This window comes from Mauremys mutica, chromosome 2 (assembly GCF_020497125.1).
Source record: "Mauremys mutica isolate MM-2020 ecotype Southern chromosome 2, ASM2049712v1, whole genome shotgun sequence".
NCBI classification, from domain to species: domain Eukaryota; kingdom Metazoa; phylum Chordata; order Testudines; family Geoemydidae; genus Mauremys; species Mauremys mutica.
The window spans coordinates 243,368,562-243,390,837 of record NC_059073.1 but is presented as its reverse complement, the minus strand read 5'-3'; the positions used below and the strand labels follow the sequence as shown (position 1 = coordinate 243,390,837).

Here is a 22,276-nt window from a genome sequence, read left to right as displayed (position 1 = left end):
TTTAAGGCAGGAAGATAAATTCACTGACCCTCTTTCCAGGCCCATTTTGCCCTGTATGCCTCAGGACACTATGTAATTTTCCTGAACGACTTAGTATTTAAGCTTGCATAGCATAATAATGCCTGGGAGGTCATGCCGCACATTTTTTATTGTTTGTGTGAAAAATTGTTGCCAGACAACTGTTTTGAACCTTTTATTCCCCCTTTTTTCCCCTTATGCCATCTGATCACATTACTTGCCATAGCCTGAAAGTTCTAATTTAAATTGACATTCGTCTGAATCATGTTCTGATCTGATCCCATATTTTTCAAGATAAATTGAAGCAGACTTTTGCTTTTTCAGTCTGCATTTTTATATTTTGTTTATATAGAATGATCCATCATCTCTCCTCCTTCCTTAACTGTCCCCAAATAAATTAGCACAAAGCCTTTCCTGCTTCTAAATATTAATAAAGTCCCATCTGCAGATGGGAGAAACACAATTCATACGGCCAACCACTACAAACTTAACCCAGCACATATTAGCTACAGAGTATCAGTAAAAAAGGATGAGCAGAAGTGCAATGGTAACCTGATCATGCATTTATATGGGGCAGTTGTGAGACCATCAAGTTATTCCTAGCTAGGACCAGTAGCCAAGACAAAGAGGGAAAAGTATACCTATGTGTCTCATATATTTGCTAACATTCTCCTCCGCTCCACCCCCTCTGTGACACACTGATGGAATCTGGCCCGATTGGCCCTGCTGAATATTCTCCCAGTGTGGGAAAGCCCACAACATGTGTATCTCACTCTTATGCCACTCTTGCCCATGGCACCCAGTGATGAGGGGAGGAATCCAGGGTTGGAAGATAGCTATCCTCAGCAGGAACCATACACCAGCTGGCACAGATTACAGTAGCTCTCACTCTGCTCTAATCCTACACTGGGTCCAGTTTAGAATCAGGGAGCCATAACCACCTCCCTGGGTGCCCCCAATCTCTGCTACATCAAGCAAATCTCTGCCTCTGCCTATACGTCCTCAAGAGTGGCTATTCTCAACCCATATGTCACCTCTATTTTAGCCTGTGCTCTTGAAAGTAAAAGACTGGATATGCAAGGAGCAGAAAAACTGCTTCAGCTCAGTGTAGAAGAGATTAATTTAGCCTAAAGCTCAACCTTATTTATGCCAATAAGTAGCTTCTTATCACGCTTATGTTGGAGTTACAATCTTACACTCCCTGCCGCAGGGCGGGTGCAAGGATGTTTCGCGCCCTAGGCAAAACTTCCACCTTGCGCCCGCCCCCACCCCCCCAAGTCCTGTGGCAACTTGGCACACCTGCCCCCCCCACGCAGCAGCTCCCCCCAGCCCGGGGAGCTGTGCAACAGCTCCCTGTCCCAGCTCACCTCTGCTCCACCTCCTCCCCAAGCACACCATCGCGGCTCCACTTCTCTCCCTCCCAGGCTTGCGGCGCCAAACAGCTGATTGGCACCACTAGCCTGGGAGGCGGGAGAAGTGGAGCGGTGATGGTGTGGTCGGGGAGGAGGCAGAGCAGAGGTGAGTTGGGGCAGGGAGTGGTTCCCCTGCATGCTGCGCCCCCCCTTACTTGCTGCACGCGGCCCTCCCCGCGCCCCCCCTGCCCTGGGTCCCTCCACCTAAATGCCGACGACGACCGGGGCGGCCTAAGATCCGGCCACCATGGTAGGACCCGAAATGCTGCCCCCCAAATGCCAGTGCCCTAAGCAACCGCCTAGGTCGCCTAATGGGTTGCACCGGCCCTGCCCTGCTGTACACTTTGCAAGATCTTGCAGGAGCAAGACATGGCTCTCCTTGCCGTGCCTCCATTATGCACTAGGAGGGTGCAGAGGAATGTTCAGGGGAGCATGGCTGGAGCCTGGGCCAGCCCCGACAGGGGCAGGGAGAGAGCACCACCCAGCCCCAGCTGCCAGTCCCACTCCCTGGGCTCCACTTCTGGTCAGGGCTGCCAACCTCACAGCCGGGGCGCCAGCCTCTGGACTCGGCTCCGCCCCGACCCCTTACCCTTGTCTGCATCCTTTGCTCCCAGAGACGTGGCCTCTCTCCTGGCCCTAGCTCTGGGGTGTGTGTGGGGGGGCTGCAGACAGGAGTAATGGGGGGCACGAGGAAAAAATTTGTGCACCACTGCTGTAAAGGATCAATATCTGTCACTGAGATAATTTATAATGCATTCATTCAAACTATACAGTTATTCAAATGAGATAGAAAAAACCCTTAGCCCAAATTTATGGGTCATTGCTCAAATAGGCACTGGTCCAGAAAAGGGACTGACCTTAATGGGACTCTGTGTGGATGCAACAGTGTGCCCACAAAGATCCCTTTGAATCAGCAATTAGTCAATTTCGCAATCTCTATTGCTATCAGTAAGTCACACAAGATCATGGGAGTCAAAAAGAGAAAAAAAAAAAGGAACAAAAACTCTGCAAAAGCATATGAGGAAATCCTATCTACTACTTAATCCACAAATTATCTGACATATTGTGACAGTACATACTTTTAAGAGTCCTTAATTCTGTAGCATAGTAACATGATCAAATCTACAGGAGGCATTATGGCTTATGGTATCAATGGAAATGTGTATTTAATAAAATAAGCATATTCATACATAGCTGCCTGGTTTTGTAGAGCTCCATGTGTGACATTTCATGCAAATTATGTAATTAAGTAATGTGCATATTTGTAATACATTTCCACAAACCCATAAGCTTCAATTTTTGGTCAATACACCTTGCCCCAACCAGCGACAGGGATAGGGCCTGGAACTGCACAAAACTTGGCAGCTGAGGCTGGGATAGGAAGGAGTCTGGTAGGCTGCTAGTGTACAAATGAGGGTTAAGAGGTGTGGATGGAGAGGTGCTAGATAATGCTAGCTAGAATGTCTGGTGTGCTAAGTAGATGAAAGGGGTGGTGAAGAGAGTCGAACTGTTGAAAGGTGACTGATTAGCAGGGTGGGAAGCTTTGGCTGAATGGAGTGTCTACAGGCACTTGGGAGGGTACTATTTAAGGAGGTTAGGGTTAAGTTGGGGTCTGAAGAGCTTTCTTAGGGGGCAAAGTGTCTGTGGCAGGATATCTATGAGGGAGTTGGACAGCTGTGGAAAAGCCTAGGTTTGAGGGAGCTGGCTCTCTTGTGGCAAGATGGGAGCATGGGCTGGGGGAGACTAACACAAGCACTGGGCCCCTCGCCTCTTCTGCCATTGCTGTTGCTCCTTCCCTACTGTGATCCAGCAAGAGAGCAGTGAGAGGGGAAGTGGAATTCTTTCTTCAACAGGGTAACTGGTTTGGTGGATGGGGGAAATAAGGTGGACATAATATATATGGACTTCAGCAAGGCTTTTGACACAGTCTCATGACATTCTGATAAGCTAAAGGAATGTGGGCTTGGCAGAATTATTATTAAGTGGATGCATAATTGGTTAAACAACCACAAAGAGTAACTCTTAATGGAATGTCGTCAGATTGGAAGGAATTGGGGTTCCACAGGGATCTGTTCTGGGAAGGGAGAGATATCTCAGTGGCTAGAGCACTGACCTGCTAAACCCAAGGTTGTGAGTTTAATTCTTGAAGGGGCCACTTAGGGATCTGGGGCAAAATCAGTACTTGGTCCTGCTAGTGAAGGCAGGGGGCTGGACTTGATGACCTTTCAGTTCTATGAGATAGGTATAGCTCTGTATTTATTTAATGACTTGGATGTAGGAAGAGAGCACACTATTTTTGAGTAATAGGTACAGAGGAAAAGTCAGATGACAAATATCTATTTTGTTTGCTCTCAACACTTTCAAATTACAAATTAAATTTAAGCCAAATTTGACCAAGAAAATTTACTTTGGGGTTGAGTTTTGACATGACAAGTTTCAGCTTGAAGCAAGTTTTTACAAACCTGAAGAGTGGAGTTTATAATAAAATGCTGACAAGCCCTTAATGACAGCAATCCTAATAAGTTCAGCTAGATGATGGATCGACTATTCTTGACATTTACAAATAAAGCTAAACGTATGAATTAACATTTGAAAATCAGATACAGTTCATGGTCATTTATTTTCCATCCCCAATAAACATGGGATACTAGAGAGCAAACAAAACATGAAAGGCCAAGGATCTGACCCTTCCTAAGATCCCTTTGCACAGCTTCAACATTCAGCCTTCTGACAAATATTTCATATTTAGGCCTCAAATGACAGTAGTATTTAAAAGTGCAGAATCTCTTTTTGCACAAGCCAATAAGCCAAAATTGTGTTTCCGTTACCCACTTGCAATGCCATTAATGTCATTGGGGCTGCACAGTTAAGAAGTAAAGCAGATTTGGGTCACTTAAAAAAAAGAACTTAAAGTTCTTGGTTCATGGAAAGAACAAATGGAGAGAGTCAATTAAAGGGAAGGAAGAGAGTTAGTTCGGACCACCACCAATGATCAATGGCTCCTCTAACAGAGCATTCAGTCTAAACAGGAGCCTCAAACCCAATGGCGTGTTACTTACTGTAGTATTATCATTTATCTAAAGAATCTACAATCATGTTGAAATTAGAATGACAGGAGCAAACAAAATAGAATAATAAATTGAGACATATTTAAAGCTAACAGATGAATGATCACTAAGAGAAGCCAACTTTCCACAGAGGGACCTAAACAGATGAAAGCCCAGAAAACAAATTAAACTGAGAGAACAAACCTCTTGGAAGTAGCGTCCTTCTAGTCACAGGGGGCCAAGTTTCCTCTCTCATGGAGTAAAGTACTCCTCAGAGTGGGTAAAGGTGGCAGAATCCAGCCCTCTCTCTATCCTACCCTTTGAGTCTTGATACACTGCCAATCAATCTATATATGAGAATAAACATTCCTATTTTCATATTTGACACAGGAAGACCCCCATATGCAGCCACAAACCTTTTAAAGTGTTGCCTATTATTAATGTTTCACATCAGTGAATTTGCTGCAAACCCTTCTCTTGAAAATAATAAAAACATTAAATATATACTTAAATATTTTAGAAAACTGAAAGGCTTTTCGGCTAAAAGAAATGCCTCCCAAGACATTAAAAAATGGAATCATACATTTTGAATGTATATATTAGAAGAGAGCGATAGAACATTAACATTTGCTCTTACATATCTTTATTTTTACTCGTTATTGGGTGGCATGATGAATTTAGGTAAAATTCTTACATATAAAAAAATGCAATACATTTGTTTTGCCCTCCAATTCCTGTAAACCCACCCCTTCCCACTCTCTTATACATCCCCCTTCACTGAATGCAACAAACACTGTTTAAAGTCAAATACACTAAATAAAGTTAGCACTGAAGCATTTTACTTCAGGAAATGGTAATATCTTGAGCCAATGTCTAGTGAGTTTTTTTGGTTTTTGTTTTCTTTTGTTTTTTTAAAAACCCAAACCTTCTTAATACACTATTTATTGTTATTGCTCCCAGGATCAAAACAATTAGAGCTGGTCATAAATTTTCTGACAAAAAATGGAGTTTCCATACAGTCATAGTTCTACAGGCTACTTGGGGAGCCAGGCAGCCAGATCTTTGGACTGTCCCATTCCTATGCCAAGCTGACTCCCTAAGCTACCTGGTAGCCTATGTGGCCAGCTCCCTGGACAGCCAGCTCCTAGGCAGCAAGTTCCCGAGCAGCTAGGAGGCTGGCCAGCCAGCCAGCTAGTGGACCTGCCTGCCCACCTGCCAGCTAGGTAGACAGTAAGAAAGCAAAAAAAAAAATTGTTTTAGTTCCTCTGAATTGGAATTTTTTCTATCCCTTTCCATTTAAAAAAAAAGTCTTTTTGATTTTTTGGTCCAGATTTGGGACTGACAAAAATTTCAAAATTTCAAAGCTGTTAATGGAAAGGGATTTTCATTTTCTAGCCACTGTTGATAATTAGCCACATATATAACACTCTTCATGTTCAAAACGCTTTATAAATGTTATTTAATTATTAGTCACAGCAGTCCTAGAAACTCTACAATGACTTGCCTAGGGCAAAGACCGAGTCAGTGTCAGCTCTAGGACTAGAACTCAGGAAATCCCAATTCCTAAACCTATAATTAAAGCAGTAGACCAAATCAATCTATTGGCAACTGATTTTGTTTAGAACCACCAGTATTTTGTAGCTATTTTTTATGGTAGTACCATATACTTGACATCTATAATAGCCTTGACTTTCAGTGGCTGATAGATATTTGTTTTCAAAATAAATGTTGGGTTGTTTTAATTTTTTCACGTCTGTTTTCTTTATATTCCTTCTTGGTTTTCTAAAAGCTTATTTTGAAAATCTCTAGTTTCATGTTACAGGTATTACCAACAGTCCCATGGATTATACATTCTTACCTGCCACATGTTCTGCAATTCCTACACAAAACACACTGACAGTTTCTGATTTAAAGTCAGTCTGAATTTATTCACGTTTATGCATTTGAGAATGTGATAATGAAACGTGAATATTCCTAGGTTACTACATCTATTAATGCTCTTTTTCTATGGAGCAATGCATGGTTTATATAATTCACAGATTACCATAACTAATATTCCTTAAAGGAAATTACAATGTTAAACAATATACCACACACACAGACACACACAATATCACAGCATTTTTGAGAGGCTAGAACTTTTCCTTTTTCCTCTTTTCTTATTCTGGGTCTAAATAGTAATTTAGTTAGAAGCACTTTCAGCACATCTGGGACTGCTACACAGTGAGTCTGTAAGTATTTAGAAACTGAATCTGTGTCATTACCTACAGTAAACGAAAGAATGAGTTAAAAAATCCAAGAAGATAGTCAAAGCAGGAATTCATCTCTTAATTCCTCATATTTAATCCAGTCTTGTAACTAAGTGCTTGGGATATGCTACTAGCTCATACACATTTCCTGGGTCCTTTTTCTCATTACTTGTGTCTCATTCTATATTTACACTTATCTCCAATGTTCTGCTTGCAATTCCATCTAGCACTATAACCCCAGGGTTTGGGGGGGTGTCCACACTGCAATAAAAGGTGTGAGTGCAGCATGCGTAGGCTGCACTAAGATAGCTTGTTAAGAACAGTAGCATAGCCTCTGCAGCAGAGGCGGTGGGCAGGGGCTAGCCACCAAAATAAAATTCCATCTTGGATCCAGGGAATCTACTCAGGCAACTAGCCTCTGCTGCTGTGCATGCCACAGAAGCCACTCTTGGGGAAAAAAAAAAAAAAAAAAAAAGTTTGATCAAAGCTAGCATGGGTAGGTCTACACATGCTGCAGCTGCACTGCCCAGCTGCATTACAGACATACCCTAAATGTACTATGGGAGTAGTATGATTTCCCTAGCGTGACCAGATGTCCCAATAAAACTGGGACTTTCCCAGTATTTAACTCTTTGTCCTGCATCCCAACCAATGGACGATCAGGATGCCATTTGTCCCGATATTGTAGGGTTGCTTGCCAGGCATCCGGTTGGTGCAGGACTGGCAGGCTCCCTACCTGGCTCCACGCAGCTCCCCGGAAGTGACAGCTCCCTCTGGATGCTAGGTGCAGGGATGGCCGGGGGGATCTGCATGCTGCCCCCACCATGAGCACCTCCTCCACAGCTCCCATTAGCCTGGAACCGTGGCCAATGGAAGCTGTGGGGGTAGCACCTGTAGGCGAGGCAGTGCACACAGCCGCATGGCTGGGCCTCCACCTAGGACCCAGAGGGAGATGGCGCCACTTTCAGGGAGCCACCTGAGGTAAGCCCCACCAAGAGCCTGCATCCCCTCCAACACTCCAACCCGCACCCCCCACTTGCACCCAAACTGCCTCCCGGAGTCAACACTCCAAATCTCCTCCCATGCCCCAAACCCCTGCCCCATCCCTGAGACTCCTCTTTTCAGCAGGGGCCGGAGCCAGGGCTGTGCGCCCCTGAGTGATCTGCAGCTTGCAACGGGGGCTGGTGCCGGGGCCGTATGCCCCCCCGACCGACCTGCAGCTTGCAGCGGGGGGGGGGGCAGAGCGAAGGCTGTGTACCCCTGACTAATCCACGGCTTGTAGCAGGGGCTGGGGCTGTGTGCCCCCTGACAGACCCATGGCTTGTGGCGGCGGCCTGTGCTGGGCTTGTGACCCCCGACCAACCTGCGACTTGCCACGGGGGCTGGAGCCTGGGCCATGTGCCCCCAACAGATCCACACTTGCGGTGGGACTACAGCTTGGGTCGTGCACCCCCCGACTGACCCATGGCTTGTTGCAGGGGTTGGAGCTGGGGGCATGCACCCCCCCAACCTGGGGGCCAGAGCCAGGGCCATGCGCCCCTGACTCGTGCCTTCCTAGGACTGTGCGCCTCCCTCCCCCATGGCTCCGATGGGGGGCTGTGAGCCTGTGGTTAACCCCCTCCTATGTGTCCTGATATTTTATTCTTGCGATCTGGTCACCCTAGATTTCCCAAAACATAAATGCATCATAACAGGCTAAGATCATGAACTCAAATCCTGCAATCAGATCTACATTAGCAAATCAACTGCATGATTTGGGCTTTAGATTGTAAATTCTGTGGTACAGGGAGAGTGTTTTTAAATGTGCTACTGCAATCCCTAGCTGTCTGGGGCCTCATTTGGTTTTCATATGGCCCCTAGCTGCTGTAGTAGCCAAGTGCTTCTAAACAACACTGTAATAAGAGTGGGAAATACTACGACTCACAACACCACTGTTCTTAAAAATTCCTCTTTGCACAGAAAAACAATTTATCTTCTATGGATCTAGACTGTTCTCAGTGGTAGAAGATGACAGAACAAGGAGTAATGGTCTCAAGTTGCAGAGGGGGAGGTTTAGGTTGGATATTAGGAAAAACTTTTTCACTAGTAGGGTGGTGAAGAACTGGAATGGGTTACCTAGGGAGGTGGTGGAATCTCCTTCCTTAGAGGTTTTTAAGGTCAGGCTTGACAAAGCCCTGGCTGGGATGATTTAGTTGGGTTTGGTCCTGTTTTGAGCAGGGGGTTGGACTAGATGACCTCCTGAGGTCCCTTCCAACCCAGAGATTCTATGATTCTATGCTTCAGTGGAAGAAATAAGGGTGGGGGAGAGGACAAAGACATTTTCAATAAGTGGTTAAAAACTTAGAGGAAAACAACATGTTAAAGATACGGTGCAGACAAAATGTAATGCTACTAAAAAAGCCAGAACATTGGTAGAACATAGTGAGATTTTGTTGATCCAATTTTTCCTGTGGCATTTTGGTTCTTCTTCTGAGTTTAGCTTTTTTTATTCCTTTGATATTATCAGACAGCATTTATGGCATTCTGTGGAGAGCCTCGATTCACATCAACGGTGCCAAAACATGCCCCTTTCCTGGATGTTGAAAGTAAAAAATAGAGGGAGATTTCCCATAGAAGGTAACACTGAGATCTTCCAAGCTTTTTTCTTGTTTGGAGCTGTTCACAGCCAGCAGACAGGCAAACATTGACTGACACTTGAGTTAAAATGTATAGATGCATCATCATTGCAATTACTTTTAGGGTCACTGTAGATCAAGGAAAAAGGGCAATCATCCACCCACTATACTAACACTTATACAAAGCCTTTCATTACTTATCTTTTTCCTTATCCCTTCACACATTTCAACATCATAAAGATGTGAAATATTTAATTTTGATCCGTTTTCATTTCCTCACATCATTACAGTTTCCAGACTGTTATCTTGTCTATTTTGTATCTGATTTTGATGCCATTAAATGGCTGGCTTCGGGAAAGAGCAAGAACTCCAGAAGGAATTTAGCTAATGGTTCTTTATTCCACACAGTCCTGAGGGGATTTGCACAAATGGTAAAAGTCTCGGAGATTGTTATCTATAAAATACCAGTCATTGCACTGCAATTTGAATACAATTTGGAATTCACTGAGGACATGGACCACAATTTATTTTTACCAAATATATGATAATTAATTCTAATGACATTAAAATAATCCCCACAGTTTTGGTGCCACCATGCACCAAAAGGAAGGTAATAAAAGCCATTGCATTCTTTCTAGACTTCATTTCATAACATTTACAAAGGCAGCAGCTGTGATTAAATATCACAATACAATTCTAAGGAGGATAGAAGGTCAGCAAACGGTTCTAGAGACTGAACAGTGATTCTGCACTGACTCATAAACCCATGCATTCACTTTTTAAGTTTAAATAGCTGAAACAGATATGCCTTAAGATACATTTACTATTAGAATGTGGTTCCATGCTGCAGTTTGTATCAGGATCCCAACTTCTTCCTTCAGGAGTATTCTGGCAGATCACTAATTAACGTTAAGTACAATTATTTATTGCAGTTAATTAATGCTCTTAAAATCTGACAATAGTAATGTGACTGAGGAGATACAGAAGGGCTAGGTATTGAAATATAGCTAAATAGAGTGTTGAGTAGGTGTGCATGGGCACATGCACAAAGATCGTTTAATGCACACCTTTGCAATATCCTGATCCTAAGGTCCGTCTGTGCAAGGTAGTCATCCTGCGCTGTCTTTGAGCAGCCCCAGAGCTAATCTAAATTTGCATCACTAGGTTCCATAAAAGGCTGTAAACACAGCCAAAACTCAGCATAGCACAAGCACATCCTCTGGCCATACCTTCTTTTTCCTGCTAACTGAGCATCAGATGATGGGGATGAGGGTGTAAGAGCTTTTTTCTCATATCTATACCACTGGCACAGGGTAATCTTCCCTAGAACAGTTAAACTGACTCTACAGCCAAATTATATCAGAAGTGCTCATAAGGAGATAGCACTGCCTCAGGTAATCTCGGCCTGACATTTAGAAATAATGTTCAAGGGCTTAGCTTTCTCATTGGAGTCTCATTGATTTCAAACTGGACTGGCCCTTTGGGATTTCTCAATATTAGCTACAGCCAGTCAAAACTTTTCTGGTGGAACATGTTTCCATTGGAAAATACTGATTTGCTAGAATCAATACATTCTGGGGGAACATGTGGATTTCATCAAATTTGTGATGGAAAACAAGGCATGCAGGCTAGCTGGCCAGCCAAGCCTCTAGTAGGCAGGTGAGCTGTCCAGCTTCCAGGTATCTATCTGCAAAATGCTTTTTTTTATGTTATATTTTAATTTATTTTATTTTTTAAAAAATTTATAACAGCAGTTACTCTAACTAGAACCAGTTTTTAATATTCCGAGAGCTTATCTTATTTTCATGTTCAAATAAAGCTGAACAATATCCGAATTAAAATAATTTCAAAACCAAAAAGACTCCAGAATTTCAAAGTTTTGTTTTCAAAAACTCCAAAATGAAACATTTCAATGTTTTTAAAATGAGTTTTTTATAATTTCCCTTCTGTAATATTTCAAAATTGCCACCTTTCCTGCCAAAACAGAACAAAACATCCTCTGAAACTTCAAAGTTTCCAATGGAAGGGAAATTTCAAGTTTTCACCAACTCAAATACAAGCATGTGGTTACTAGAAAGAAAACTTTTATGCCTTACTTTGTCCTTGAGTCCATATTCAGAATGTTAAGATAATGATGTAAGCCCAAACGAAGCATAATAAACAAGGCTTAACTTTTTAAAAAATGGGATATAATTAACCTTCCCCCCATGTAGATGTTTTGAGAAAAATTGCACATTTTCATCTTCATATTTCCTCAGATATCTAAACTTAGAACTTTGTAGTAAAATTGTTGCACACTTTTTATACACGGTTGTACATAAAACATACATAATTATGGAAAACATGTTTATTAGAAGGTAAGCTGCAATTATCTTTCCTCTAAATCAAAACTGAGAATACGTTTTCAAAGCAGCGTACAGGGATTTAACTGCAGGAATTATTAAAACTAATGTAAATTCTGTGGGGGCATGAAAATAATAATTGTGAAGAGACAGCATAAAACTGGAAGAAAATGGGTACACCCACTGGGGCATACTGTGTCCAGTCCAATAAAAATATGTTACCTGTTGTATAAATGATGTCTTTAATAACTGGTGGTTCTTAAATACGCATTATTCTGTCTTTCATTCCATTTATCATGACAGTAATGCTGCCTCTAAAAGGCCTACAGACATTAGCATTGTAATGAAGTAAAAACAATAGGCATTTATTTAGCATCTTTTATTTGCAGTTCAAAGAGCTTCACTCAGACATTGGAAAAACAAGGAGTACTTGTGGCACCTTAGAGACAAAAGACAATCAGGTTTGGCCAATATACATGGCAGAGGGGCACTGCTCACACATGATGGCATATATCACATTGGTAGATGTGCAGGTGAATGAGCCCCTGATGGCGTGGCTGATGTGATTAGGTCCTATGATGGTGTCCCTTGAATAGACATGTGGACAGAGCTGGCATCGGGCTTTGTTGCAAGGATAGGCTCCTGGTTTAGTGTTTTTGTTGTGTGGTTGCTGGTGAGTATTTGCTTCAGGTTGGGGGGCTGTCTGTAAGCAAGGACTGGCCTGACTCCCAAGATCTATGGGAGTGAGGGATCGTCCTTCAGGATAGGATGTAATGTGTTTTCCACTGCATGCATCTGATGAAGTGGGCTTTAGCCCATGAAAGCTTATGCCCAAATAAATGTGTTACTCTCTAAGGTGCCACAAGTACTCCTCATTCTTTTTGCTGATACAGACTAACACAGCCAGCACTCTGAAACTCAGACATTGGTTAGACTTCTTAATACCAAGAAGTGGCTAGTGGGCATGCGTGAAAGACTCAGGAATTACTACTTTGCTCATTCAGACACACATTTCTCCCCATTTGTGTCATTACTTGTCAAACACCAGAGAATAAAATATGAAATTGCCATGGACTGGCAGAAACAGATAGTAATTGAGATTATTATCTAGTACCCAACTGTGTTTGTAACAGGAAAACACACTGTTAAGCACAAGCCAGCCATAATGGGGTTTCTTGGAGCTTTCATTGATGCATCTGGTACCGGCCACTGCCAAAGACACTATACTGGACTATAGTGACCTCTGATCTGATCTAGTATGACTATTCCCATGTTCCTGGAATGGAATGCTTTGCCTTACTGTTATGACACCCAGAATATAACCATGTTGTGCAAAATCAGACATTTCCACATGAAAAGTAGAAGCTACATGCAATCGCTTTCTGAAATATCTTCTAACGGACTTGCTTTTTGCACTGTCTCTCACTCACATAGTAAGAGACGAGAGCTGATTAATACTATTTATTGTTTGTGGAACATCAAAGTACTCAGAACTGTAGAAAGCATATTGAAAGCTATGGCCTGGTTTTGAGGAGATTAGAAATTAATTAGACCACACACTGAGATGCCTACAGGAAGACAAGAAGTTAGAATTTAATATGTTTTTTGTTATGAAGGAATGATATCCTTGTTGAAGTGAATTAATGTTTGTTTGCTTCCCAGAAGAATTTAGTTTTAAAAAGTGTTTTTCCACAATGATATAGCCAATATTCACAATTTTCTGTAATAAAAAATAGTAATGTTATAATACTCATCTAGGCTTGTACATGCTTACCTTTTCTAGTGTGAATCTCTATTTATTATTAAAAGACAAACTTAGGATGCCACATACTAACTGTCACTTCATACAACTGTCACTTATTTCATTAAAATATTAACTTAAAGAACCTTGGTTTAGGTGAAAATAAAATGAATCGAGTATCTAACCTGTCAGAAACAGTTACTGGCTATCACACTTGGTGAAAACTGAATTCTGGCCTCGGGGAAGAAAAAAAAGAAAAAGAAAAACACAATACCCTGCCTACTGTCCAGAACATAAACAGATAACTCTATGAGGGCATCTCTCTTTTTAGGTGTATTTATGGTGGTTAAAATGAATCTCTAAGGATCACAAGTCAAACAGCTCTACAACAAGAAACTTACAAATTCCACTGGTGAATCTTGTGAAAACTTAAGACAATAGTTCTGGACATTTATTTTGATTCATTTTTCTTGAGAATACAGTAGCTAGGAAGTTAACTCACGATGTACATTTTAATTTGTTCAATACTAAGGTTTCATACTAAGATCATAAAAAAAACTGATGTCAGGAAATGCAAAAATTGTAAGTCCCTACATTAACTCACTTGCATACACACATATGCAGTATTTTCTATTCCTCTTAAAATCTCTCTTGTGCTTATAAGGTACAGGCACAGTTTGGGGGTGGTGTGAAAGTGTACTACCCAGCAGGAGCTCCAAAAATAAATTGGACATCAGAAAGCTACAACACCACCTTTCAAAACTAAGTAGGGTAGAGGGGAACAAGCAGCTCCACACCATTTATAAGGGGGTACAGTTTGGGTTTACTTCAGTGATCAACTAGTTCTGCTGAACAGTGCAAAGGGTAGTGGAAACATGTCCCTTCCCTTCCCCCTTCTGTAAGAAACAGAAAAGGAATATAAAACAAATACTAAAAATACAGGCAAAAATGAACCTATAGTGGCAAAGGGATACTATATATATACACACAAGTACATTTAATAACATTGAAGCTAGGAATGGAAAAGATATATATATATAAATCTTTTCCATTCCTAGCTTCAATGTTATTAAACATACTTGTATTTAAAACCATGTAGTGAAGAGGCCTGATTTAGAACAATATTAGACAAAAAGGTTTATTCACATAAACTGAGTTATTTCTCTTAAAGAAAACTGATCTAACCAAAGTCATTACTAAACAGGAAATACCAGCAGCTGTCACTTTAAACCTATCAAATGCAGAATACTGTTCAGATATTTTAAAAACACAGATATTTTAAAAGAAAAGACTGTTTCTGTTATTAGTTTTCATTCATGGGATTATGCCTGTAATAATATACACCACTCAACAATTTAAATAAACAGTCAGCTACCATATATATGGCTATTACCATAAACATGCTTTAGATTTTCAATAGTCTATATGCTGTAAGTAAGTAAATCTAACATTTTCTATAGAAAAATGCCCATTTTGTTAATTTATATTACTCAGAAAACTTTTAAAGAGGAACATTAATTTAATATACACCGGGGAGCTCCCGGGGAACATGGGCAGGTCCACAGCCTAGGTCAGAGGAGGCTTAGCCAGCCCTGGTCTTTAATACCTGCTGCCTATGCACTAATTTCGAGCTTAAACTTGTTGATGGCCACTTTATATCAATTTGTTCTTGTGTCCAAATTGGCATGTAACTTAAATAACTCCCTCCCTGGTATTTATTCCTCTGATGTATTTATAGAGAGCAATCATATCTTCCCTCAGCCTTCTTTTTGTTAGGCTAAACAAGCCAAGCTCTTTGAGTCTCCTCTCATAAGGTAGGTTTACCATTGCTTGGATTATCCTAGTAGCCCTTCTCTGCACCTGTTCCAGTTTGAATTCATCTTTCGTAAACACGGGATACAAGAACTGCCCGCAGTATTCCAGATGAGGTCTCACCAATGCCTTGTATAATGGCACTAATGCTTCCCTGTCTCTACTTGAAATACCTCACCTGCTACATCCTAGGACTGCATTTGCCTTCTATGATGAGATAACTGGCTTTGTGGATGAGGGGAAAGCAGTGGACATGTTAATCCTTGACTTTAGCAAAGCTTTTGATACGGTCTCCCACAGTATTCTTGCCAGCAAGTTAAAGAAGTATGAGATGGATGAATAAACTATAAGGTGGACAGAAAGCTGGCTAGATCATCGGGCTTAACTGGTAGTGATCAATGGCTCCATGTCTAGTTGGAAGCCTGTATCAAGCAGAGTGCCCCAAGGGTTGGTCTTGCAGCTGGTTTTGTTCTATATCTTCATTAATGATCTAGTGCAGTGGTTCTCAAAGCCGGTCCGCCGCTTGTTCAGGGAAAGCCCCTGGCAGGCCGGGATGGTTTGTTTACCTGCCACATCCACAGGGGCCAGCACATCCCTTGGCCTGCGCCGCTTTCTGCAGCCCCCATTGGCCTGGAGCGGTGAACTGCAGCCAGCAGGAGTCGCAATCAGCCAAACCTATGGACACGGCAGGTAAACAAACCGGCCCACCGAGGGATTTCTCTGAACAAGCGGCAGACCATCTTTGAGAACCACTGATCTAGTGGATGGTGTGGACTGAACCCTCAGCAAGTTTGCAGATGACACTGAACTAGGAGGAGTGGTAGATATGCTGGAGGGTAGGGATAGGAAACAGAGAGACCTAGACAAATGAGAGGATTGGGCCAAAAGAAATCTGATGAGGTTCAACAAGGACAAGTGCAGAGTCCTGCACTTAGGATGGAAGAATTTCATGCACTGCTACAGACTAGGGACTGAATGGCTAGGCAGCAGTTCTGCAGAAAAGGACCTAGGGGTTACAATGGATGAGAAGCTGGATATGAGTCAACAGTGCACTCTTGTTGCCAAGAAGGCTAACGGCATATTGGGCTGCATTAGTAGGAGCATTGCCAGCAGATTGAGGGATGTGATCATTCCCCTCTATTCGACATTAGTGAGGCCTCATCTGGAGTACTGTGTCCAGTTTTGGGCCCCACACTACAAGAAGGATGTGGAAAAATTGGAAAGAGTCCAGTGGAGGGCAACAAAAATTATTAGGGGGCTGGAGCACATGGGATTGTTTAGTCTGCAGAAGAGAAGAATGAGGGGGGATTTGATAAATGCTTTCAACTATCTGAAAGGGGGTTCCAAAGAGGATGGATCTAGACTGTTCTCAGTGGTAGCAGATGACAGAACAAGGAGTAATGGTCTCAAGTTGCAGTGGGGGAGGTTTAGGTTGAATATTAGCAAAAACTTTTTCACTCAGAGAGTGGTGAAGCACTGGAATGGGTTACCTAGGGAGGTGATGGAATCTCCTTCCTTAGAGGTTTTTAAGGTCAGGCTTGACAAAGCCCTGGCTGGGATGATTTAGCTGGGGATTGGTCCTGCTTTGAGCAGGGGGTTGGACTAGATGACCTCCTGAGGTCCCTTTCAACCTTGATATTCTATGATTCTATGATCTTCATGCATCATTGTTGTCATGGGTCTACCCTCACTTGAAACTGGGGGGTTTCAAGGTGAGGACCCGCATGCCACCATGTCAAAGGTCTCACCCCCACTTGGAACTGTTGGGCTCCAATGTGGGGACCTGACTTGGTTTCCCTCTAAACTAAAATCCTAGTTTAGATCTAGTAAGCTGCCACCACTCAATCAGGAATGTGGATTGAGACACAGTCCTTCCCCAAAATCCTAGGGGATTCCAAGAGCCCCAAATCCATGGAGTTCTTACACCCAGGAGAAACAAACCATTCCCCCTGCTTCCTCCCCCCTCCCTTTTCCTAGGAGAGAGATACCTGATTCAAACTGCTTGAATCAAACCCAGGAGGAACTGTCTCTTCCCCCCCTCCCCTTCCCCTGAATTTCCACAGAAGAAGGAATTAACCAAGTCCAAAGAAAAGAAAAGAATTTATTAAGAGAACAAAAAGAAAATACAGAATCTCTATGAGCCCAAGCTGGACACTCATAGGGTCTAACCTTATCAATCTCTGGAGAGAATCCGCCCCTCCCCCTTTCTTTCTCAGTGAAAGCAAAGTAACAGCAAACAGGAATAAAGCATTTCCTTTAGCAAACACACAATTGCAAATATAGAAATTAAATCATAAGACTAATTCACCTTTCTAATTAATACTCACTATTAATTAGTAGAAACTACTCCAGGAGAACTTGGAGACATGACTGTCCTCTTTTAGATTCAAAAAGAGTTCTCACAAAGACAAAGGCTTCCCTCCACAGAGATTTGAAATTATCTCATCTCTGATTGGTCCTTTGGTCAGGTGGTCACCAGGTACTACATGTTAACCCTTTCCAGGGAAAAGAGACCTTAACCCTGATCTGTTTATTTATGACAATTGTACTGAAAACCTGCTAGCCTTTTTCAGTCGCACATTTTTCACGTGCCACATCTACAGAAAAAAGTTAGTAGTAGGTCATTATGATGAAAATATATTACATAGTTATTTCCTGCACCCCCCACTTAAGCCTACCTCTAGGGAAATAGCTCGCAAAACATGTTTTCAGTGTAAAAAAAACCCAACTGATTGACAAGCATTTTAATCTAAGCTTTTTCAGTCCCGTCAGGTTACTCAAAATTCTACCAGATGATCACATTATTATTCTGCAAAGTACTTATGTGTATTTATATTACCTGGCTTTCAAATTTTCTCCTTTCCATCATTATACTCTTTGTATGCACTCGTCCTCTCATTTCTTATTCTTGGTTATCATTTACTAAAAGTACTATTCAAACCCTTTCAGAAATCATTATGTATAGAATTTTGATTAAATGCATATTAGAAAGCATCAATAATTAGTTAGAAATTTCAAAAACAGGACAGTAAGAACACTAATCTCTACAGATCGTAAAGAAAATGTGTCGAGGTCATAGACTTCTGAAGAAAAAAAAAAGTCTAGTAATAGGTTTTAAAATTGATCTAAAATTTTAGATCCCTGGGTCTGCTTTCTTCCACAAATACTCTACTTTCCGTAACTTAGGCCAGTGCTTTACAAACTTCTCAGCAACAGAACCAGTTTACTAAAGCAAGAACTCAACAATAAACCAGCCTCTACACCCAGGCAGTGGAGTGAAGAGGGATGAGGAACTGCCTTATTCCCCAGTGAGGGCTATCCATACTGCACGAGGGGAAGAGCAGCCACCCAGGATTGCAAACATATCTCCCCTTCCTGAGCCAGGATCGGTTAGCAGACAGGTATGGGGCCTTGGCGCCACCCTCCAGCTTGCCAGTTAGCATAGTGCTGATGGGCTTTAAAACTCCAGAGAAAGGACTGGTGTAATTTACTTTCCCAATGGAGCAAAGGGGGAGCAAGGACTGAAGTGGGGATTCCTGCGTTAGCATTCAGTCCCTGTTCTGCTTCAGGTCAGTGCAACTATATGCTATCCCTTAATATCAATCTAGCCCAAAGAGTTCAGTTGTACAAAGTAGCATCCACTCCCTCCCATTCAATTGTATGCTTTCTAATCCACCATGGAAGTCACTTTCCCTGCCATTTCAGATTTCCTTACATTGACCAGTATTATTTTTCTACTGCCTATAAACACAAGACTGCCCACTCTGTACTGCCTGCCTGTTGACTCTCAGATCCCCAGTCAATGGCCTTGTCCTTGCCTCTGCTCTGTTTCTCATGCCACTGAACTCAAGTAGAGAAAGTTCTACTCCCTCCCAGGCTCTCTCCACAAGAGGTTTGTTCTTTTCTCCATCAACTGTGCCACACCATTCTGATCAATTGCACTTTTTTCTAACAAACATTTATGCTTCTTAATATCCAATATCCTCTCTCTGCACAAGAGCTTGCTGGCTACTTCAAAAATACAATTGCTAGCAATCAACAAGTTCTCCTCCCACACTCAACTCTTCCCATTTTATCATTCACCGCCCTCTGAAGTCATCTCACTTCCTCTGTTCAGTATCTCTTCCCTCTAATCAACCCTCCCTAAACCTTCTCACATTCCTTCACCTGTCCTTTATCAACCTCTCTCACCCTTCAGAAACTGTTCTCTCTACAGTCAAATACATAGGTGTATTCTCCCTCTTGATCATCACAGACCTGATTACGAGATAGCAGGAGCATCCAAGTTAATTCAAGGTAGAGCTGGCTGAAAATTTTTCATTAAAAATTCCAGAGAAGCAAACCACCATTTTTCAATCAATAAAGGCTTCCTTGAAAATGAAATTTTTCACAACACATTGATAAAAAATTGCTAACATCTATAATATCAGCAAAGTCCTTTTCAAAGTTGTTCAATTTGTTTCAGAAAATTTTGTTAATCAAAATCCATTTTCAGTGAAAAAAATGCACTTCATACTATATAAAAACAGTGATTTTTGAGTTCGATAAAAATTGAGTTATTTATTCATTTATTTGTAAACATATAGCATGGAAAAGGGGTCAGTTTGAACCCTATGAATGGAAACAGTTTCAGAATTTCAGAACATTCACAAAACCATTTCCAGTTTTTCAGCCAGCCCTATTCAATGTGAGTCTGGTTGGGAGGATAAGTGTCAGTATCTCATTGTACCACTCAAGGATTACAATGAAACTATTATACATGTCTAACCTTGGGGGAAATATGCTGGAAATAAAATTGACAATTGTTTCATTACAAACAATGGTTTAATGGAAAGTAATCTACTTCTACTGGGTCCCAAAGCAGTCTGAATTGTTATATGGAATATGTACTAACCATAAAAATGTCAGCTACCTCACATTTAACAAAACTGATTCAGCATCATTCTTACTAACAAAATATCCCCACTGTTTAGTATTCAGTTTAGTGTACAGTGTACATTGTGGGCCTCATTCATTACCAAATAAGTATGCAGGTATTCCATTTTTTTGCCACTGAATTTTGACTCTGGAGGCTACTTGTGCAATGAATATCTAATTAAGAACAGCAATTGCTGTTCAATGTAACTGTATATACAGGGTTTAGATGAATGCCAAAATGCTAATAAATCATTCAAATAAGCAGAAACAACCTGTTTGCCTGTAGTTTGAAGAGACTGTAGCGTTGGGTTTTTTTTTTTTCATTCCTTTCCATACTGGAAGCAAGCAGTTAGACTTAATTCCACTAAAATAAACAAACCTGAACTCCATTTTGGAGGGTCCAAAACAAGAATGTTATCCTGGGCAAACTCCATAAGTATAACTTTGTCTCAAAATAAATTGAAATGTTCTAGAAAATAATTTTAATTTAAATATTTTTTAAAATATATTTTATGATCCCCTATATTATAACAAGGTATCTAAAAATATGAACAAAAACATCTACATAAGAACCACTGAAAAGTATGTTTGACCAACCACACTGGAAAAAGAATAGTGGTATAGAAATTAGTAGTATACTTTTAATAGTTTGTGAACCATTAAGTACCATTTACTGTTTTCTAGATTTCAAAAGCCATCAGAACCCCAAGGTCTATATGTAGCTAGTCTATGTTCAGTAAACATGGTTATTTGGACCATGAGAGTGGTTCATAAATATTACATACAGTATATAAAGAGCAAAATACAACAATTGCTAAAGAGGATGGGATCCTAATCCAAGAATACAGTGGTTAAAAAGAGCGACTACAGACTGAAGTCTACAACCACTGGGTCTGAGTAACCTGCTCATTTGGAGAAACAGTAAACAAAAAATTGTTGTATCAATGGAAACAGCTAATAAAGATGCCAGTGAGCTGAAATAGCATCGTAAAATCTGTTCAATAAATAAACTAAGGGTCAAGCAGAAAGCACAACGTGGACAACACTCAAAGTCTATGTGCAGATGTTTTTCACTGAAACAAAACAAAAACTACCACAGGCCTTTTTTGTTTCAGGTGGAACTAAAAGTTTTGTGTGGCCTGAAACTAAAGATATAATTTTGCTTTCCTGTGTTTCACTTTTTTTTTTATTTAGTTAAATCTAGCTAAAATTTCTAAATGAAACTTCATTTTGAAATGAAAAGTCAAAACATTTTATTTCAAAAATGGTAAAATGAAACATTGATTATTTTGGAATTTATCCTCATTTTCCTCTGATTGAAACGATTCTCTGAGTTCAACCTGAAACTGTGTGTTTTAACAGAATATTCCCTGAAAAAAAAAATTGCCCAACTCAAGCACAGACAGTGACTTTAGATAAGCCCAGGGGTGAAAGAAAGTTAAAGGACTTATCGGTACACTGGAGTCCTGAGCAGTGGGGCAGGGCCTCAACCAGAAGAGGCGAGGCCTTTAAATCCCCAGGGCTCTGGCAGCGATTTAAAGGGCCTGGGGCTCCAGCCGATGCCAGGCCCTTTAAATCACCAGCTTGGGGAAGCTGCCCCCTGCCAGTACAGTCGGCGGTGTACTGGCTCTTGCTGGTACGCTGTACCGGACCGGCTTACTTTCACCTCTGGATAAGCCCAATCATATTTCAAAGACAAAATGTGTGAATTCCTTTGATGCTTTACCTCCAGCCAGTCTGGCGACAATACCAGGATTGAAGACAGACAGCCCTAGGAAGACGCATAAACTGGTTCTGCTCAGATGTGAGGAAGTGACAGGACTAGGAGGGGAGAGTCTTGGGGGACACAGGGAGCAAAGATATTTGAACTTGATAAAAGATGGGCTCCTGGCTCACAGAATTAAAAGAGCTCTGGGAGAGGCTGGCTGACAGTGAGGGCATGTCTACACTGCAGGTGGGAGGTATGATTCCCAGGATTGGTAGACAGACTCACGCTAACTCAGACTAACCATTTCAATGAAACAGTTCCATTTGGGGTCTGCTAAAAGTTCATTGGCAAGGTTAACTTGACAATGAGGGTCTGGTCAGTTTCACCACTGCTATTGGAGGCCAGTAGTGAAACT

The 22,276-nt window shown here is 41.4% G+C and overlaps 1 protein-coding gene across 11 annotated transcripts in view; it reads right to left on the bottom strand.

The window, feature by feature from the left end:
• Nucleotides 1–22,276, bottom strand: part of THSD7A (thrombospondin type 1 domain containing 7A) — a 549,183-nt gene that overhangs the window by 452,180 nt on the left and 74,727 nt on the right. The gene's annotated exons all lie outside the window — the stretch shown is intronic.